An 18,675-nucleotide genomic window follows, 5' to 3' on the forward strand; every position below is an offset into this window, starting at 1 on the left:
TATTGTAATATGTTCTAAGGCCCCTTTGACCATATTGTAATATGTTCTAAGGCGCCCTTTGACCATATTGTAATATGTTCTAAGGCCCCTTTGACCATATTGTAATATGTTCTAAGGCCCCTTTGACCATATTGTAATATGTTTTAAGGCCCCTTTGACCATATTGTAATATGTTTTAAGGCCCCTTTGACCATATTGTAATATGTTCTAAGGCCCCTTTGACCATATTGTAATATGTTCTAAGGCCCCTTTGACCATATTGTAATATGTTCTAAGGCCCCTTTGACCATATTGTAATATGTTCTAAGGCGCCCTTTGACCATATTGTAATATGTTCTAAGGCCCCTTTGACCATATTGTAATATGTTCTATGGCCCCTTTGACCATATTGTAATATGTTCTAAGGCCCCTTTGACCATATTGTAATATGTTCTAAGGCGCCCTTTGACCATATTGTAATATGTTCTAAGGCCCCTTTGACCATATTGTAATATGTTCTAGGGCCCCTTTGACCATATTGTAATATGTTCTAAGGCCCCTTTGACCATATTGTAATATGTTCTAAGGCGCCCTTTGACCATATTGTAATATGTTCTAAGGCGCCCTTTGACCATATTGTAATATGTTCTAAGGCCCCTTTGACCATATTGTAATATGTTCTAGGGCCCCTTTGACCATATTGTAATATGTTCTAAGGCCCCTTTGACCATATTGTAATATGTTCTAAGGCGCCCTTTGACCATATTGTAATATGTTCTAAGGCCCCCTTTGACCATATTGTAATATGTTCTAAGGCGCCCTTTTACCATATTGTAATATGTTCTAAGGCCCCTTTGACCATATTGTAATATGTTCTAAGGCGCCCTTTGACCATATTGTAATATATTCTAAGGCCCCTTTGACCATATTGTAATATGTTCTAAGGCGCCCTTTGACCATATTGTAATATGTTCTAAGGCCCCTTTGACCATATTGTAATATGTTCTAAGGCCCCTTTGACCATATTGTAATATGTTCTAAGGCGCCCTTTGACCATATTGTAATATATTCTAAGGCTCCTTTGACCATATTGTAATATGTTCTAAGGCGCCCTTTGACCATATTGTAATATGTTCTAAGGCCCCTTTGACCATATTGTAATATGTTCTAAGGCCCCTTTGACCATATTGTAATATGTTCTAAGGCGCCCTTTGACCATATTGTAATATGTTCTAAGGCGCCCTTTGACCATATTGTAATATGTTCTAAGGCCCCTTTGACCATATTGTAATATGTTCTAAGGCGCCCTTTGACCATATTGTAATATGTTCTAAGGCCCCTTTGACCATATTGTAATATGTTCTAAGGCCCCTTTGACCATATTGTAATATGTTCTAAGGCGCCCTTTGACCATATTGTAATATGTTCTAAGGCGCCCTTTGACCATATTGTAATATGTTCTAAGGCCCCTTTGACCATATTGTAATATGTTCTAAGGCGCCCTTTGACCATATTGTAATATGTTCTAAGGCGCCCTTTGACCATATTGTAATATGTTCTAAGGCCCCTTTGACCATATTGTAATATGTTCTAAGGCGCCCTTTGACCATATTGTAATATGTTCTAAGGCCCCTTTGACCATATTGTAATATGTTCTAAGGCGCCCTTTGACCATATTGTAATATATTCTAAGGCCCCTTTGACCATATTGTAATATGGTCTAAGGCGCCCTTTGACCATATTGTAATATGTTCTAAGGCCCCTTTGACGATATTGTAATATGTTCTAAGGCGCCCTTTGACCATATTGTAATATGTTCTAAGGCCCCTTTGACCATATTGTAATATGTTCTAAGGCCCCTTTGACCATATTGTAATATGTTCTAAGGCCCCTTTGACCATATTGTAATATGTTCTAAGGCCCCTTTGACCATATTGTAATATGTTCTAAGGCCCCTTTGACCATATTGTAATATGTTCTAAGGCCCCTTTGACCATATTGTAATATGTTCTAAGGCGCCCCCTTTGACCATATTGTAATATGTTCTAAGGCCCCTTTGACCATATTGTAATATGTTCTAAGGCCCCTTTGACCATATTGTAATATGTTCTAAGGCCCCTTTGACCATATTGTAATATGTTCTAAGGCGCCCTTTGACCATATTGTAATATGTTCTAAGGCGCCCTTTGACCATATTGTAATATGATCTAAAGCGCCCTTTGACCATATTGTAATATGTTCTAAGGCGCCCTTTGATCATATTGTAATATGTTCTTAGGCCCCTTTGACCATATTGTAATATATTCTAAGGCCCCTTTGACCATATTGTAATATATTCTAAGGCCCCTTTGACCATATTGTAATATGTTCTAAGGCCCCTTTGACCATATTGTAATATGTTCTAAGGCCCCTTTGACCATATTGTAATATGTTCTAAGGCGCCCCCTTTGACCATATTGTAATATGTTCTAAGGCCCCTTTGACCATATTGTAATATGTTCTAAGGCCCCTTTGACCATATTGTAATATGTTCTAAGGCCCCTTTGACCATATTGTAATATGTTCTAAGGCGCCCTTTGACCATATTGTAATATGTTCTAGGGCGCCCTTTGACCATATTGTAATATGTTCTAAGGCGCCCTTTGACCATATTGTAATATGTTCTAAGGCGCCCTTTGACCATATTGTAATATGTTCTAAGGCCCCTTTGACCATATTGTAATATGTTCTAAGGCCCCTTTGACCATATTGTAATATGTTCTAAGGCCCCTTTGACCATATTGTAATATGTTCTAAGGCCCCTTTGACCATATTGTAATATGTTCTAAGGCCCCTTTGACCATATTGTAATATGTTCTAAGGCCCCTTTGACCATATTGTAATATGTTCTAAGGCCCCTTTGACCATATTGTAATATGTTCTAAGGCCCCTTTGACCATATTGTAATATGTTCTAAGGCGCCCCCTTTGACCATATTGTAATATGTTCTAAGGCCCCTTTGACCATATTGTAATATGTTCTAAGGCGCCCTTTGACCATATTGTAATATGTTCTAAGGCGCCCTTTGACCATATTGTAATATGTTCTAAGGCCCCTTTGACCATATTGTAATATGTTCTAAGGCCCCTTTGACCATATTGTAAAATGTTCTAAGGCGCCCTTTGACCATATTGTAATATGTTCTAAGGCCCCTTTGACCATATTGTAATATGTTCTAAGGCCCCTTTGACCATATTGTAATATGTTCTAAGGCCCCTTTGACCATATTGTAATATGTTCTAAGGCCCCTTTGACCATATTGTAATATGTTCTAAGGCCCCTTTGACCATATTGTAATATGTTCTAAGGCCCCTTTGACCATATTGTAATATGTTCTAAGGCCCCTTTGACCATATTGTAATATGTTCTAAGGCGCCCTTTGACCATATTGTAATATATTCTAAGGCCCCTTTGACCATATTGTAATATGTTCTAAGGCCCCTTGGACCATATTGTAATATGTTCTAAGGCCCCTTTGACCATATTGTAATATGTTCTAAGGCCCCTTTGACCATATTGTAATATGTTCTAAGGCCCCTTTGACCATATTGTAATATGTTCTAAGGCCCCTTTGACCATATTGTAAAATGTTCTAAGGCGCCCTTTGACCATATTGTAATATGTTCTAAGGCCCCTTTGACCATATTGTAATATGTTCTAAGGCCCCTTTGACCATATTGTAAAATGTTCTAAGGCGCCCTTTGACCATATTGTAATATGTTCTAAGGCCCCTTTGACCATATTGTAATATGTTCTAAGGCCCCTTTGACCATATTGTAATATGTTCTAAGGCCCCTTTGACCATATTGTAATATGTTCTAAGGCCCCTTTGACCATATTGTAATATGTTCTAAGGCCCCTTTGACCATATTGTAATATGTTCTAAGGCCCCTTTGACCATATTGTAATATGTTCTAAGGCCCCTTTGACCATATTGTAATATGTTCTAAGGCCCCTTTGACCATATTGTAATATGTTCTAAGGCCCCTTTGACCATATTGTAATATGTTCTAAGGCCCCTTTGACCATATTGTAATATGTTCTATGGCCCCTTTGACCATATTGTAATATGTTCTAAGGCCCCTTTGACCATATTGTAATATGTTCTAAGGCGCCCTTTGACCATATTGTAATATGTTCTAAGGCCCCTTTGACCATATTGTAACATGTTCTAGGGCCCCTTTGACCATATTGTAATATGTTCTAAGGCCCCTTTGACCATATTGTAATATGTTCTAAGGCGCCCTTTGACCATATTGTAATATGTTCTAAGGCGCCCTTTGACCATATTGTAATATGTTCTAAGGCCCCTTTGACCATATTGTAATATGTTCTAGGGCCCCTTTGACCATATTGTAATATGTTCTAAGGCCCCTTTGACCATATTGTAATATGTTCTAAGGCGCCCTTTGACCATATTGTAATATGTTCTAAGGCCCCCTTTGACCATATTGTAATATGTTCTAAGGCGCCCTTTTACCATATTGTAATATGTTCTAAGGCCCCTTTGACCATATTGTAATATGTTCTAAGGCGCCCTTTGACCATATTGTAATATATTCTAAGGCCCCTTTGACCATATTGTAATATGTTCTAAGGCGCCCTTTGACCATATTGTAATATGTTCTAAGGCCCCTTTGACCATATTGTAATATGTTCTAAGGCCCCTGTGACCATATTGTAATATGTTCTAAGGCGCCCTTTGACCATATTGTAATATATTCTAAGGCTCCTTTGACCATATTGTAATATGTTCTAAGGCGCCCTTTGACCATATTGTAATATGTTCTAAGGCCCCTTTGACCATATTGTAATATGTTCTAAGGCCCCTTTGACCATATTGTAATATGTTCAAAGGACCGTTTGACCATATTGTAATATGTTCTAAGGCGCCCTTTGACCATATTGTAATATGTTCTAAGGCCCCTTTGACCATATTGTAATATGTTCTAAGGCGCCCTTTGACCATATTGTAATATGTTCTAAGGCCCCTTTGACCATATTGTAATATGTTCTAAGGCCCCTTTGACCATATTGTAATATGTTCTAAGGCCCCTTTGACCATATTGTAATATGTTCTAAGGCCCCTTTGACCATATTGTAATATGTTCTAAGGCGCCCTTTGACCATATTGTAATATGTTCTAAGGCCCCTTTGACCATATTGTAATATGTTCTAAGGCCCCTTTGACCATATTGTAATATGTTCTAAGGCGCCCTTTGACCATATTGTAATATGTTCTAAGGCCCCTTTGACCATATTGTAATATGTTCTAAGGCCCCTTTGACCATATTGTAATATGTTCTAAGGCCCCTTTGACCATATTGTAATATGTTCTAAGGCGCCCTTTGACCATATTGTAATATGTTCGAAGGCGCCCTTTGACCATATTGTAATATGTTCTAAGGCCCCTTTGACCATATTGTAATATGTTCTAAGGCGCCCTTTGACCATATTGTAATATGTTCTAAGGCGCCCTTTGACCATATTGTAATATGTTCTAAGGCCCCTTTGACCATATTGTAATATGTTCTAAGGCCCCCTTTGACCATATTGTAATATGTTCTAAGGCGCCCTTTGACCATATTGTAATATGTTCTAAGGCCGCTGTGACCATATTGTAATATATTCTAAGGCCCCTTTGACCATATTGTAATATGGTCTAAGGCGCCCTTTGACCATATTGTAATATGTTCTAAGGCCCCTTTGACGATATTGTAATATGTTCTAAGGCGCCCTTTGACCATATTGTAATATGTTCTAAGGCCCCTTTGACCATATTGTAATATGTTCTAAGGCCCCTTTGACCATATTGTAATATGTTCTAAGGCCCCTTTGACCATATTGTAATATGTTCTAAGGCCCCTTTGACCATATTGTAATATGTTCTAAGGCCCCTTTGACCATATTGTAATATGTTCTAAGGCCCCTTTGACCATATTGTAATATGTTCTAAGGCGCCCCCTTTGACCATATTGTAATATGTTCTAAGGCCCCTTTGACCATATTGTAATATGTTCTAAGGCCCCTTTGACCATATTGTAATATGTTCTAAGGCCCCTTTGACCATATTGTAATATGTTCTAAGGCGCCCTTTGACCATATTGTAATATGTTCTAGGGCGCCCTTTGACCATATTGTAATATGTTCTAAGGCGCCCTTTGACCATATTGTAATATGTTCTAAGGCGCCCTTTGACCATATTGTAATATGTTCTAAGGCCCCTTTGACCATATTGTAATATGTTCTAAGGCGCCCTTTGACCATATTGTAATATGTTCTAAGGCGCCCTTTAACCATATTGTAATATGTTCTAAGGCCCCTTTGACCATATTGTAATATGTTCTAAGGCCCCTTTGACCATATTGTAATATGTTCTAAGGCCCCTTTGACCATATTGTAACATGTTCTAAGGCCCCTTTGACCATATTGTAATATGTTCTAAGGCCCCTTTGACCATATTGTAATATGTTCTAAGGCCCCCTTTGACCATATTGTAATATGTTCTAAGGCCCCTTTGACCATATTGTAATATGTTCTAAGGCCCCTTTGACCATATTGTAATATGTTCTAAGGCCCCTTTGACCATATTGTAATATGTTCTAAGGCCCCTTTGACCATATTGTAATATGTTCTAAGGCCCCTTTGACCATATTGTAATATGTTCTAAGGCGCCCCCTTTGACCATATTGTAATATGTTCTAAGGCCCCTTTGACCATATTGTAATATGTTCTAAGGCGCCCTTTGACCATATTGTAATATGTTCTAAGGCGCCCTTTGACCATATTGTAATATGTTCTAAGGCGCCCTTTGACCATATTGTAATATGTTCTAAGGCCCCTTTGACCATATTGTAATATGTTCTAAGGCCCCTTTGACCATATTGTAATATGTTCAAAGGACCGTTTGACCATATTGTAATATGTTCTAAGGCGCCCTTTGACCATATTGTAATATGTTCTAAGGCCCCTTTGACCATATTGTAATATGTTCTAAGGCGCCCTTTGACCATATTGTAATATGTTCTAAGGCGCCCTTTGACCATATTGTAATATGTTCTAAGGCCCCTTTGACCATATTGTAATATGTTCTAAGGCGCCCTTTGACCATATTGTAATATGTTCTAAGGCCCCTTTGACCATATTGTAATATTTTCTAAGGCCCCTTTGACCATATTGTAATATGTTCTAAGGCCCCTTTGACCATATTGTAATATGTTCTAAGGCCCCTTTGACCATATTGTAATATGTTCTAAGGCCCCTTTGACCATATTGTAATATGTTCTAAGGCCCCTTTGACCATATTGTAATATGTTCTAAGGCCCCTTTGACCATATTGTAATATGTTCTAAGGCGCCCTTTGACCATATTGTAATATGTTCTAAGGCCCCTTTGACCATATTGTAATATGTTCTAAGGCCCCTTTGACCATATTGTAATATGTTCTAAGGCCCCTTTGACCATATTGTAATATGTTCTAAGGCGCCCTTTGACCATATTGTAATATGTTCTAAGGCCCCTTTGACCATATTGTTATATGTTCTAAGGCCCCTTTGACCATATTGTAATATATTCTAAGGCCCCTTTGACCATATTGTAATATGTTCTAAGGCGCCCTTTGACCATATTGTAATATGTTCTAAGGCCCCTTTGACCATATTGTAATATGTTCTAAGGCCCCTTTGACCATATTGTAATATGTTCAAAGGACCGTTTGACCATATTGTAATATGTTCTAAGGCGCCCTTTGACCATATTGTAATATGTTCTAAGGCCCCTTTGACCATATTGTAATATGTTCTAAGGCGCCCTTTGACCATATTGTAATATGTTCTAAGGCGCCCTTTGACCATATTGTAATATGTTCTAAGGCCCCTTTGACCATATTGTAATATGTTCTAAGGCGCCCTTTGACCATATTGTAATATGTTCTAAGGCGCCCTTTGACCATATTGTAATATGTTCTAAGGCCCCTTTGACCATATTGTAATATGTTCTAAGGCCCCTTTGACCATATTGTAATATGTTCTAAGGCGCCCTTTGACCATATTGTAATATGTTCTAAGGCCCCTTTGACCATATTGTAATATGTTCTAAGGCCCCTTTGACCATATTGTAATATGTTCTAAGGCCCCTTTGACCATATTGTAATATGTTCTAAGGCCCCTTTGACCATATTGTAATATGTTCTAAGGCGCCCTTTGACCATATTGTAATATGTTCTAAGGCCCCTTTGACCATATTGTAATATGTTCTAAGGCGCCCTTTGACCATATTGTAATATGTTCTAAGGCGCCCTTTGACCATATTGTAATATGTTCTAAGGCGCCCTTTGACCATATTGTAATATGTTCTAAGGCGCCCTTTGACCATATTGTAATATGTTCTAAGGCCCCTTTGACCATATTGTAATATGTTCTAAGGCGCCCTTTGACCATATTGTAATATGTTCTAAGGCGCCCTTTGACCATATTGTAATATGTTCTAAGGCCCCTTTGACCATATTGTAATATGTTCTAAGGCGCCCTTTGACCATATTGTAATATGTTCTAAGGCCCCTTTGACCATATTGTAATATGTTCTAAGGCGCCCTTTGACCATATTGTAATATGTTCTAAGGCCCCTTTGACCATATTGTAATATGTTCTAAGGCCCCTTTGACCATATTGTAATATGTTCTAAGGCCCCTTTGACCATATTGTAATATGTTCTAAGGCGCCCTTTGACCATATTGTAATATGTTCTAAGGCGCCCTTTGACCATATTGTAATATGTTCTAAGGCCCCTTTGACCATATTGTAATATGTTCTAAGGCCCCTTTGACCATATTGTAATATGTTCTAAGGCCCCTTTGACCATATTGTAATATGTTCTAAGGCCCCTTTGACCATATTGTAATATGTTCTAAGGCGCCCTTTGACCATATTGTAATATGTTCTAAGGCGCCCTTTGACCATATTGTAATACGTTCTAAGGCCCCTTTGACCATATTGTAATATGTTCTAAGGCCCCTTTGACCATATTGTAATATGTTCTAAGGCGCCCTTTGACCATATTGTAATATGTTCTAAGGCCCCTTTGACCATATTGTAATATGTTCTAAGGCCCCTTTGACCATATTGTAATATGTTCTAAGGCCCCTTTGACCATATTGTAATATGTTCTAAGGCCCCTTTGACCATATTGTAATATGTTCTAAGGCCCCTTTGACCATATTGTAATATGTTCTAAGGCCCCTTTGACCATATTGTAATATGTTCTAAGGCCCCTTTGACCATATTGTAATATGTTCTAAGGCCCCTTTGACCATATTGTAATATGTTCTAAGGCCCCTTTGACCATATTGTAATATGTTCTAAGGCCCCTTTGACCATATTGTAATATGTTCTAAGGCGCCCTTTGACCATATTGTAATATGTTCTAAGGCCCCTTTGACCATATTGTAATATGTTCTAAGGCCCCTTTGACCATATTGTAATATGTTCTAAGGCCCCTTTGACCATATTGTAATATGTTCTAAGGCGCCCTTTGACCATATTGTAATATGTTCTAAGGCCCCTTTGACCATATTGTAATATGTTCTAAGGCCCCTTTGACCATATTGTAATATGTTCTAAGGCCCCTTTGACCATATTGTAATATGTTCTAAGGCCCCTTTGACCATATTGTAATATGTTCTAAGGCCCCTTTGACCATATTGTAATATGTTCTAAGGCCCCTTTGACCATATTGTAATATGTTCTAAGGCCCCTTTGACCATATTGTAATATGTTCTAAGGCCCCTTTGACCATATTGTAATATGTTCAAAGGACCGTTTGACCATATTGTAATATGTTCTAAGGCCCCTTTGACCATATTGTAATATGTTCTAAGGCCCCTTTGACCATATTGTAATATGTTCTAAGGCCCCTTTGACCATATTGTAATATGTTCTAAGGCCCCTTTGACCATATTGTAATATGTTCTAAGGCCCCTTTGACCATATTGTAATATGTTCTAAGGCCCCTTTGACCATATTGTAATATGTTCTAAGGCGCCCTTTGACCATATTGTAATATGTTCTAAGGCCCCTTTGACCATATTGTAATATGTTCTAAGGCCCCTTTGACCATATTGTAAAATGTTCTAAGGCGCCCTTTGACCATATTGTAATATGTTCTAAGGCCCCTTTGACCATATTGTAATATGTTCTAAGGCCCCTTTGACCATATTGTAATATGTTCTAAGGCCCCTTTGACCATATTGTAATATGTTCTAAGGCCCCTTTGACCATATTGTAATATGTTCTAAGGCCCCTTTGACCATATTGTAATATGTTCTAAGGCCCCTTTGACCATATTGTAATATGTTCTAAGGCGCCCTTTGACCATATTGTAATATGTTCTAAGGCCCCTTTGACCATATTGTAATATTTTCTAAGGCCCCTTTGACCATATTGTAATATGTTCTAAGGCCCCTTTGACCATATTGTAATATGTTCTAAGGCCCCTTTGACCATATTGTAATATGTTCTAAGGCCCCTTTGACCTTATTGTAATATGTTCTAAGGCCCCTTTGACCATATTGTAATATGTTCTAAGGCCCCTTTGACCATATTGTAATATGTTCTAAGGCCCCTTTGACCATATTGTAATATGTTCTAAGGCCCCTTTGACCATATTGTAATATGTTCTAAGGCCCCTTTGACCATATTGTAATATGTTCTAAGGCGCCCTTTGACCATATTGTAATATGTTCTAAGGCCCCTTTGACCATATTGTAATATGTTCTAAGGCCCCTTTGACCATATTGTAATATGTTCAAAGGACCGTTTGACCATATTGTAATATGTTCTAAGGCGCCCTTTGACCATATTGTAATATGTTCTAAGGCCCCTTTGACCATATTGTAATATGTTCTAAGGCGCCCTTTGACCATATTGTAATATGTTCTAAGGCGCCCTTTGACCATATTGTAATATGTTCTAAGGCCCCTTTGACCATATTGTAATATGTTCTAAGGCCCCTTTGACCATATTGTAATATGTTCTAAGGCCCCTTTGACCATATTGTAATATATTCTAAGGCCCCTTTGACCATATTGTAATATGTTCTAAGGCCCCTTTGACCATATTGTAATATGTTCTAAGGCGCCCTTTGACCATATTGTAATATGTTCTAAGGCCCCTTTGACCATATTGTAATATGTTCTAAGGCGCCCTTTGACCATATTGTAATATGTTCTAAGGCCCCTTTGACCATATTGTAATATGTTCTAAGGCCCCTTTGACCATATTGTAATATATTCTAAGGCCCCTTTGACCATATTGTAATATGTTCTAAGGCGCCCTTTGACCATATTGTAATATGTTCTAAGGCCCCTTTGACCATATTGTAATATGTTCTAAGGCCCCTTTGACCATATTGTAATATGTTCTAAGGCCCCTTTGACCATATTGTAATATGTTCTAAGGCCCCTTTGACCATATTGTAATATGTTCAAAGGACCGTTTGACCATATTGTAATATGTTCTAAGGCGCCCTTTGACCATATTGTAATATGTTCTAAGGCCCCTTTGACCATATTGTAATATGTTCTAAGGCGCCCTTTGACCATATTGTAATATGTTCTAAGGCCCCTTTGACCATATTGTAATATGTTCTAAGGCGCCCCCTTTGACCATATTGTAATATGTTCTAAGGCCCCTTTGACCATATTGTAATATGTTCTAAGGCCCCTTTGACCATATTGTAATATGTTCTAAGGCCCCTTTGACCATATTGTAATATGTTCTAGGGCCCCTTTGACCATATTGTAATATGTTCTAAGGCCCCTTTGACCATATTGTAATATGTTCTAAGGCCCCTTTGACCATATTGTAATATTTTCTAAGGCCCCTTTGACCATATTGTAATATGTTCTAAGGCCCCTTTGACCATATTGTAATATGTTCTAGGGCCCCTTTGACCATATTGTAATATGTTCTAAGGCGCCCTTTGACCATATTGTAATATGTTCTAAGGCCCCTTTGACCATATTGTAATATGTTCTAAGGCCCCTTTGACCATATTGTAATATGTTCTAAGGCGCCCTTTGACCATATTGTAATATGTTCTAAGGCCCCTTTGACCATATTGTAATATGTTCTAAGGCGCCCTTTGACCATATTGTAATATGTTCTAAGGCCCCTTTGACCATATTGTAATATGTTCTAAGGCCCCTTTGACCATATTGTAATATGTTCTAAGGCCCCTTTGACCATATTGTAATATGTTCTAAGGCGCCCTTTGACCATATTGTAATATGTTCTAAGGCCCCTTTGACCATATTGTAATATTTTCTAAGGCCCCTTTGACCATATTGTAATATGTTCTAAGGCCCCTTTGACCATATTGTAATATGTTCTAAGGCCCCTTTGACCATATTGTAATATGTTCTAAGGCCCCTTTGACCATATTGTAATATGTTCTAAGGCCCCTTTGACCATATTGTAATATGTTCTAAGGCCCCTTTGACCATATTGTAATATGTTCTAAGGCCCCTTTGACCATATTGTAATATGTTCTAAGGCCCCTTTGACCATATTGTAATATGTTCTAAGGCCCCTTTGACCATATTGTAATATGTTCTAAGGCCCCCTTTGACCATATTGTAATATGTTCTAAGGCCCCTTTGACCATATTGTAATATGTTCTAAGGCCCCTTTGACCATATTGTAATATGTTCTAAGGCCCCTTTGACCATATTGTAATATGTTCTAAGGCCCCTTTGACCATATTGTAATATGTTCTAAGGCCCCTTTGACCATATTGTAATATGTTCTAAGGCCCCCTTTGACCATATTGTAATATGTTCTAAGGCCCCTTTGACCATATTGTAATATGTTCTAAGGCCCCTTTGACCATATTGTAATATGTTCTAAGGCCCCTTTGACCATATTGTAATATGTTCTAAGGCCCCTTTGACCATATTGTAATATGTTCTAAGGCCCCTTTGACCATATTGTAATATGTTCTAAGGCGCCCCCTTTGACCATATTGTAATATGTTCTAAGGCCCCTTTGACCATATTGTAATATGTTCTAAGGCCCCTTTGACCATATTGTAATATGTTCTAAGGCCCCTTTGACCATATTGTAATATGTTCTAAGGCCCCTTTGACCATATTGTAAAATGTTCTAAGGCGCCCTTTGACCATATTGTAATATGTTCTAAGGCCCCTTTGACCATATTGTAATATGTTCTAAGGCCCCTTTGACCATATTGTAATATGTTCTAAGGCCCCTTTGACCATATTGTAATATGTTCTAAGGCCCCTTTGACCATATTGTAATATGTTCTAAGGCCCCTTTGACCATATTGTAATATGTTCTAAGGCGCCCTTTGACCATATTGTAATATGTTCTAAGGCCCCTTTGACCATATTGTAATATTTTCTAAGGCCCCTTTGACCATATTGTAATATGTTCTAAGGCCCCTTTGACCATATTGTAATATGTTCTAAGGCCCCTTTGACCATATTGTAATATGTTCTAAGGCCCCTTTGACCTTATTGTAATATGTTCTAAGGCCCCTTTGACCATATTGTAATATGTTCTAAGGCCCCTTTGACCATATTGTAATATGTTCTAAGGCCCCTTTGACCATATTGTAATATGTTCTAAGGCCCCTTTGACCATATTGTAATATGTTCTAAGGCCCCTTTGACCATATTGTAATATGTTCTAAGGCGCCCTTTGACCATATTGTAATATGTTCTAAGGCCCCTTTGACCATATTGTAATATGTTCTAAGGCCCCTTTGACCATATTGTAATATGTTCAAAGGACCGTTTGACCATATTGTAATATGTTCTAAGGCGCCCTTTGACCATATTGTAATATGTTCTAAGGCCCCTTTGACCATATTGTAATATGTTCTAAGGCGCCCTTTGACCATATTGTAATATGTTCTAAGGCGCCCTTTGACCATATTGTAATATGTTCTAAGGCCCCTTTGACCATATTGTAATATGTTCTAAGGCCCCTTTGACCATATTGTAATATGTTCTAAGGCCCCTTTGACCATATTGTAATATATTCTAAGGCCCCTTTGACCATATTGTAATATGTTCTAAGGCCCCTTTGACCATATTGTAATATGTTCTAAGGCCCCTTTGACCATATTGTAATATGTTCTAAGGCGCCCTTTGACCATATTGTAATATGTTCTAAGGCCCCTTTGACCATATTGTAATATGTTCTAAGGCGCCCTTTGACCATATTGTAATATGTTCTAAGGCCCCTTTGACCATATTGTAATATGTTCTAAGGCCCCTTTGACCATATTGTAATATATTCTAAGGCCCCTTTGACCATATTGTAATATGTTCTAAGGCGCCCTTTGACCATATTGTAATATGTTCTAAGGCCCCTTTGACCATATTGTAATATGTTCTAAGGCCCCTTTGACCATATTGTAATATGTTCTAAGGCCCCTTTGACCATATTGTAATATGTTCAAAGGACCGTTTGACCATATTGTAATATGTTCTAAGGCGCCCTTTGACCATATTGTAATATGTTCTAAGGCGCCTTTGACCATATTGTAATATGTTCTAAGGCGCCCTTTGACCATATTGTAATATGTTCTAAGGCCCCTTTGACCATATTGTAATATGTTCTAAGGCCCCTTTGACCATATTGTAATATGTTCTAAGGCCCCTTTGACCATATTGTAATATGTTCTAGGGCCCCTTTGACCATATTGTAATATGTTCTAAGGCCCCTTTGACCATATTGTAATATGTTCTAAGGCCCCTTTGACCATATTGTAATATTTTCTAAGGCCCCTTTGACCATATTGTAATATGTTCTAAGGCCCCTTTGACCATATTGTAAAATGTTCTAAGGCGCCCTTTGACCATATTGTAATATGTTCTAAGGCCCCTTTGACCATATTGTAATATGTTCTAAGGCCCCTTTGACCATATTGTAATATGTTCTAAGGCCCCTTTGACCATATTGTAATATGTTCTAAGGCCCCTTTGACCATATTGTAATATGTTCTAAGGCCCCTTTGACCATATTGTAATATGTTTTAAGGCCCCTTTGACCATATTGTAATATGTTCTAAGGCCCCTTTGACCATATTGTAATATGTTCTAAGGCCCCTTTGACCATATTGTAATATGTTCTAAGGCGCCCTTTGACCATATTGTAATATGTTCTAAGGCCCCTTTGACCATATTTTAATATGTTCTAAGGCCCCTTTGACCATATTGTAATATGTTCTAAGGCCCCTTTGACCATATTGTAATATGTTCTAAGGCCCCTTTGACCATATTGTAATATGTTCTAAGGCCCCTTTGACCATATTGTAATATGTTCTAAGGCCCCTTTGACCATATTGTAATATGTTCTAAGGCCCCTTTGACCATATTGTAATATGTTCTAAGGCGCCCTTTGACCATATTGTAATATGTTCTAAGGCCCCTTTGACCATATTGTAATATTTTCTAAGGCCCCTTTGACCATATTGTAATATGTTCTAAGGCCCCTTTGACCATATTGTAATATGTTCTAAGGCCCCTTTGACCATATTGTAATATGTTCTAAGGCCCCTTTGACCTTATTGTAATATGTTCTAAGGCCCCTTTGACCATATTGTAATATGTTCTAAGGCCCCTTTGACCATATTGTAATATGTTCTAAGGCCCCTTTGACCATATTGTAATATGTTCTAAGGCCCCTTTGACCATATTGTAATATGTTCTAAGGCCCCTTTGACCATATTGTAATATGTTCTAAGGCGCCCTTTGACCATATTGTAATATGTTCTAAGGCCCCTTTGACCATATTGTAATATGTTCTAAGGCCCCTTTGACCATATTGTAATATGTTCAAAGGACCGTTTGACCATATTGTAATATGTTCTAAGGCGCCCTTTGACCATATTGTAATATGTTCTAAGGCCCCTTTGACCATATTGTAATATGTTCTAAGGCGCCCTTTGACCATATTGTAATATGTTCTAAGGCGCCCTTTGACCATATTGTAATATGTTCTAAGGCCCCTTTGACCATATTGTAATATGTTCTAAGGCCCCTTTGACCATATTGTAATATGTTCTAAGGCCCCTTTGACCATATTGTAATATATTCTAAGGCCCCTTTGACCATATTGTAATATGTTCTAAGGCCCCTTTGACCATATTGTAATATGTTCTAAGGCGCCCTTTGACCATATTGTAATATGTTCTAAGGCCCCTTTGACCATATTGTAATATGTTCTAAGGCGCCCTTTGACCATATTGTAATATGTTCTAAGGCCCCTTTGACCATATTGTAATATGTTCTAAGGCCCCTTTGACCATATTGTAATATATTCTAAGGCCCCTTTGACCATATTGTAATATGTTCTAAGGCGCCCTTTGACCATATTGTAATATGTTCTAAGGCCCCTTTGACCATATTGTAATATGTTCTAAGGCCCCTTTGACCATATTGTAATATGTTCTAAGGCCCCTTTGACCATATTGTAATATGTTCAAAGGACCGTTTGACCATATTGTAATATGTTCTAAGGCGCCCTTTGACCATATTGTAATATGTTCTAAGGCCCCTTTGACCATATTGTAATATGTTCTAAGGCGCCCTTTGACCATATTGTAATATGTTCTAAGGCCCCTTTGACCATATTGTAATATGTTCTAAGGCCCCTTTGACCATATTGTAATATGTTCTAAGGCCCCTTTGACCATATTGTAATATGTTCTAGGGCCCCTTTGACCATATTGTAATATGTTCTAAGGCCCCTTTGACCATATTGTAATATGTTCTAAGGCCCCTTTGACCATATTGTAATATTTTCTAAGGCCCCTTTGACCATATTGTAATATGTTCTAAGGCCCCTTTGACCATATTGTAAAATGTTCTAAGGCGCCCTTTGACCATATTGTAATATGTTCTAAGGCCCCTTTGACCATATTGTAATATGTTCTAAGGCCCCTTTGACCATATTGTAATATGTTCTAAGGCCCCTTTGACCATATTGTAATATGTTCTAAGGCCCCTTTGACCATATTGTAATATGTTCTAAGGCCCCTTTGACCATATTGTAATATGTTCTAAGGCCCCTTTGACCATATTGTAATATGTTCTAAGGCCCCTTTGACCATATTGTAATATGTTCTAAGGCGCCCTTTGACCATATTGTAATATGTTCTAAGGCTCCTTTGACCATATTGTAATATTTTCTAAGGCCCCTTTGACCATATTGTAATATGTTCTAAGGCCCCTTTGACCATATTGTAATATGTTCTGAGGCCCCTTTGACCATATTGTAATATGTTCTAAGGCCCCTTTGACCATATTGTAATATGTTCTAAGGCCCCTTTGACCATATTGTAATATGTTCTAAGGCCCCTTTGACCATATTGTAATATGTTCTAAGGCCCCTTTGACCATATTGTAATATGTTCTAAGGCGCCCTTTGACCATATTGTAATATGTTCTAAGGCCCCTTTGACCATATTGTAATATGTTCTAAGGCCCCTTTGACCATATTGTAATATGTTCTAAGGCCCCTTTGACCATATTGTAATATGTTCTAAGGCGCCCTTTGACCATATTGTAATATGTTCTAAGGCGCCCTTTGACCATATTGTAATATGTTCTAAGGCGCCCTTTGACCATATTGTAATATGTTCTAAGGCCCCTTTGACCATATTGTAATATGTTCTAAGGCGCCCTTTGACCATATTGTAATATGTTCTAAGGCCCCTTTGACCATATTGTAATATGTTCTAAGGCCCCTTTGACCATATTGTAATATGTTCTAAGGCCCCTTTGACCATATTGTAATATGTTCTAAGGCCCCTTTGACCATATTGTAATATGTTCTAAGGCGCCCTTTGACCATATTGTAATATGTTCTAAGGCGCCCTTTGACCATATTGTAATATGTTCTAAGGCCCCTTTGACCATATTGTAATATGTTCTAAGGCCCCTTTGACCATATTGTAATATGTTCTAAGGCCCCTTTGACCATATTGTAATATGTTCTAAGGCCCCTTTGACCATATTGTAATATGTTCTAAGGCGCCCTTTGACCATATTGTAATATGTTCTAAGGCGCCCTTTGACCATATTGTAATACGTTCTAAGGCCCCTTTGACCATATTGTAATATGTTCTAAGGCCCCTTTGACCATATTGTAATATGTTCTAAGGCCCCTTTGACCATATTGTAATATGTTCTAAGGCGCCCTTTGACCATATTGTAATATGTTCTAAGGCCCCTTTGACCATATTGTAATATGTTCTAAGGCCCGTTTGACCATATTGTAATATGTTCTAAGGCCCCTTTGACCATATTGTAATATGTTCTAAGGCCCCTTTGACCATATTGTAATATGTTCTAAGGCCCCTTTGACCATATTGTAATATGTTCTAAGGCCCCTTTGACCATATTGTAATATGTTCTAAGGCCCCTTTGACCATATTGTAATATGTTCTAAGGCCCCTTTGACCATATTGTAATATGTTCTAAGGCCCCTTTGACCATATTGTAATATGTTCTAAGGCGCCCTTTGACCATATTGTAATATGTTCTAAGGCCCCTTTGACCATATTGTAATATGTTCTAAGGCGCCCTTTGACCATATTGTAATATGTTCTAAGGCCCCTTTGACCATATTG

This window comes from Drosophila takahashii, chromosome 2L (genome assembly GCF_030179915.1).
Source record: "Drosophila takahashii strain IR98-3 E-12201 chromosome 2L, DtakHiC1v2, whole genome shotgun sequence".
Lineage (NCBI taxonomy): Eukaryota > Metazoa > Arthropoda > Insecta > Diptera > Drosophilidae > Drosophila > Drosophila takahashii.